We start from the raw sequence: 4,555 nt of genomic DNA on the forward strand, positions 1-4,555 counted from the left end.
GTTATCAAGCCAGAAGGTTTACTAGACATTATGTGAGGTGAGTCTTCTCACTATACTTTACCTAGAGTGGTAATTATGTGTGACCGGAAGGTCTTATGTGCTATGAGTAGAATGTGACGTATGCTGTTATATGGATTGTATGTGCTATGCATGATTTGAATAGTATGGTATGGACCGGAAGGTCATTATGATATGGGCCGGAAGGTCAACAGTGTATGGACCAGAAGGTCAAGATGATGCGGACCGGAAGGTCTACCAGGGTTGGGACGGAAGTCCCCTGTGACACATGGACCGGAAGGTCTTGTAGAGGTATAGCCTTGAGTGGCGTATGTGCGTACGTGGTATTTTGGGGAACTCACTAAGCATTTTTGCTTGCTGTTTATGTGATATGTGTTTCAGGTACCAGCGAGGATCGCGGGAAGGCGTCAGCATGATCTGTACACACAGTGATGGAGTTTTATGTATTTGAGATCTTGGGATTGTTTTATTTGGAGGACATGTGTTACATTGGATTTTGATAATTATTATGAATGAAATTATGTTTTAAAAATAAAAAAATTGTGTTGGAAATTCACGTCGTTACAGGTTCCTTGAAGAACCAATAATTATGGTTCTCTATTGAACTTTTCCATATATATATATATATATATATATATATATATATATATATATATATATATATATATATATATATATATATATATATATATATATATATATATATATATATATATAAGAGACTTATTTTTACTTTTCACATAAGGCATACAAAATCAACCGATTGGCAATGTCTATATGATAGGTCCAGTCAAATGGTCAAAAATCATAATAATGCATCATGTCAAATAGTCTAAAAAATCATAAAATATTCTACATCAAAATTCATAAACTTTATAAATTGCACAAATTATTAATACTATTGACGACGGTGAGTGGAAAAACCGTCGTCCAAATCCTGGCCCTTAAAACTCCTGCAACTTTCGATCTGAGCCGCATAAACTCCAATTTAGCGGTTGTTTGCAGTTCATTCGATCGGTTCCTGCTTCTTCTACCCACGATTTCATCTCTACCCACATCTGCGTCCATGTCAGTAACTGGTGCATCAGGTGTTCCTCATCCGCCTATAAATTGATGGTTCTCTGTTAGATGTTTACAACTTTTAATTGGTAAAAACAGGTACTCGGCGTTCCATCAATAGCCAGAAATATCTATATCCGCTGATCTGGAGTAGAAATTTGCTCACAACGATCGATTCCCCCTTCTGTGACCTCGAATCCAGGTTCAATTTGTCTTTCCCTATCTCTATGCACAAACAACCCACTATCTTATCTCCTGGTAAAAGTCTCGATGTTTTCACATTTCTGGTTGATTTTGTATGTAGAATAATACATCTTCGCTCCAGGATATCAGAGTCGGTCGTAGAGGTATTTGTTTTTGGTATGTTAGGTTTGGATTTAATTTGGTGTATGTGATTGGAATGACATGTTTATCTTTTCCTTTCCGTTCCATAGTTCACTACATAGTTGTAGACATACAACCACAATAGAGACCATTCTTAATTGCAGGTTATTTCAATCTTTCTCTCTCTTCAAGAAGCAGGTAATATTTACACGCTTTGCCATCAGTTTTGTTCAATTAGAGCATTCAAATGTACTGTTGAATTAGGGATTTTATTAATTTGCGTTATTTGTGTGGCTTGGAGGAGGTTTCTACCTCTAACGTCACTACTTTCCTTTGCAAAGAATGAAGCCTTCGATGTTCTGGAAAAAAATCGAAAATTAGAAGGAATCAATTCGTGGTTTGCTTTTACTTCTATTGCATCTTCCACATCCTCAATTTCATGTTATTTTTCTTCTCTAACCTTTCTTATTGTCTGCGTGCATTTTCTGCAATTCACTTTTTGTCACAGACCACAATGGAATTGAATTACATCCATTTTGCAACCAAACATTTGATGGAATGGAATCTTGATTCCACTGGATTCCCCATAAATCTGGGTTTTTGACTTGGAAATCAGTCAATCACCATGACCTTGTGTGCTTGAGTTTTATTTTCTTTTACTGTAATATTAGATTTAGTTGTTATTAGTTGGTTAAATTGTATTTTGAAATCAGGGTTTGTTGAGGTGGAAGATAATGTTAGATGTCAATTTAGGGTTTGTTGAGGTGGAAGAAAATGGAAAAGTAATCAAACATGTTTTGGAAGCTATTTCTTTGGGTAAGTAAAACATTATGTTTCTGTTTATATTTTCATGGACCTTCAATAAGAAGTTGATCCCAATTGTTCCTTCATTTAATTGTTGACTTATAATCTGCATTCGAATTTGCATGGGGTGTTTTTGCTTCCATAGATGTTGTTTCCTAATTTTTCTTATTAGTATGAATGATGATTATGGTTGGTTTTCCTTAGATTGTGCTCTTATCGAGGACAATGAATGCTTAAGGTACACATTAGATTAATAATCCTATATTACAGTTTATTAGTTTTTTAGTACAACTGTTGTTTACCTTTTCATTTTATTACTCTTTATTAGTATTATTCAACACATCTGTAGCAGCATGAAGATGAAGCTGACACCTTGGCTGAGAAATCAGATTTGCTGCGGAAGCAGCTTGGATACAAAACCTATGAGCTATTTCTTGTGATTTGGTTAAGGGAATGTCTTTTTTGAAAATTCAAGAGGACAATCTAAACATCGAGAGAAAGAATGTTGAAAAGGTATATATTTTTTTTGTGTATTATGTTATTGATTCCTTTCAGCTTCATAATCTTGTAACATTATGTGTTTTATTAGCAATACTTGACTTTTCGTCCAATATAAGCAATTTACTTCTGCCATTTTACCCAAGTTGACAGTGATATTTTCTTTATTGCATCTTTCAGATTGAATGAATGGCAAGTCGTTTGGTAAAGTTGTTAACACAACTATAACATTGGAGCAAACTTGTATCTAATATTTTTTCTTTCTTTTTTACAACTGTCATTATGCTCAAATTTTGTCCACCAAAAACCGATTCGTAGACTCATTGCACCAAATACTTTCCATCTACACACTGAGGAAAGATGGGAAGAAAAAGAAAAGTTTTTTTATTGATTTAATAGATCTATTTAGGTTTTCAAAATTTTCTGCAGGAGGGCTATTGAATGGATGGAGAAAGTAAAAGGTAGTTTCGCTCTTGAGTGAAGGTTTCTAGCTCTTTTCATGATCCTGGTAATTAATTTTATATTTTGTATTTCATTATTATAAAAAAATTGTTTTTATAGCATATAAACATGAACTATAATTAGTACCTGAAATTTGGGTGTGGTCCTTGTGTTTTAGAACTCTGACAATTGAAATGTATTTGGTCCCTGACCTGGTTTGAACATTTGAGAAATGCTTTAACATTCTAATTAACTATTTTAATATTGAAATCATGGTTTTGGTCATGTGTATTATTGTTTAGTTGAAGAATTTGTTCATTTCATTTACAAGATTCATGTATTATAATTTTTTAGGAGTAGTCTTTATGCATTTTAGCTTCTTACATTGAAAGAACCCCTTTCTATACTTTCATATTTCTGAAACACCCAAACTTTCATACTTGACAATATAGTTACTCCAAAACATGCTACATGCATATTTATAAAAAAATATTATTTTACATTGATAAAGTGGTTACAAAAGATTGGATACAAACCAACTATGTTTTAATATTTTACATAACTACCCAGGATATTATAAATCTATACAAATCTAAACCAAAATACAAAAAATAATATTACAACTATTCTAAGTCTTCCAACTATACTAATAGCGGAAACAAAAATAAAAATAGCGGAAACAACAACTCGAGATGATAACATGGAAAAGCACATAGCACATATAACACATAACATACAATTGTTCCTATATATTAAACTCACCGCGAAATAACCGTGGGTCAAAATAGTAATTCGGGCAGCACTTCGGCTCTAAATATGACTTTCTTCGTTGAAAACCGGGCCCTGCGAGGGTTGAGCTTCGAAACCGAAAAGATAAATTTTCCGGGTCTTCGGGCACTTCGGGGCGTGTTTCGGGCGTTGGAAATAATCCCGGGGCTTCGGGGGAAGTTGAAATAGCTAAAAATTAGATTTAGGGGTAAAAAGTATGAAATTTCCAAAGTTAGCCGGGAAGTCTCGCAGCTACTATTTATAGTAGCGAGGTCCGGAGCTTTGGCCGAAGGAAGAAGGACATGCGGCAGCTGGAGCGAGGTTCGGATCCGGAGGAGTCATCTGCGAAGGCAAGTCAGCAGCAACGCGTCAGAAGGAGAAGCGAGAAGGGTGGCCGCCTCGGATGTGTGTCGGACTAGGAGAGGACCGGACTTAGGTCCAATCACGAGGCGTCTATGACGACTTCGGACCAATCAGCGGGTGACACACGTACTGCGGTCCAATCAGCAGCGAACATGTGTCCGACACGTCGAAGCCTCACATGCGAGGGTGACGTGTCCAAAAATGACTCATCCGAAATTTCTCAAAAATTGTGCCAAATCTTGTAAAATCCATAACTTTTTCATACGAGCTCCGTTTTTGA

At 35.5% G+C, this 4,555-nt stretch overlaps 1 long non-coding RNA gene across 4 annotated transcripts; it reads left to right on the top strand.

Moving 5' to 3' along the window:
* Window positions 1–1,163: 1,163 nt before the first annotated feature.
* LOC145126122 (uncharacterized) lies at window positions 1,164–3,308 on the top strand. 4 transcript variants are annotated; one of them, XR_013716346.1, is made up of 4 exons: window positions 1,164–1,798; window positions 1,910–2,443; window positions 2,534–2,718; window positions 2,884–3,308. It is a non-coding gene; the product is annotated as an uncharacterized LOC145126122 (long non-coding RNA). The 4 variants fall into 4 exon arrangements; XR_013716345.1 differs by having other exon boundaries at window positions 1,164–1,424; window positions 1,512–2,443; XR_013716344.1 differs by having other exon boundaries at window positions 1,164–2,443.
* The last annotated feature ends 1,247 nt before the right edge of the window (window positions 3,309–4,555 follow it).

Source organism: Lactuca virosa, chromosome 7 (genome assembly GCF_052849685.1).
Source record: "Lactuca virosa cultivar CGN04683 chromosome 7, Lactuca_virosa_CGN04683_v6, whole genome shotgun sequence".
Taxonomy (NCBI): Eukaryota; Viridiplantae; Streptophyta; class Magnoliopsida; order Asterales; family Asteraceae; genus Lactuca; species Lactuca virosa.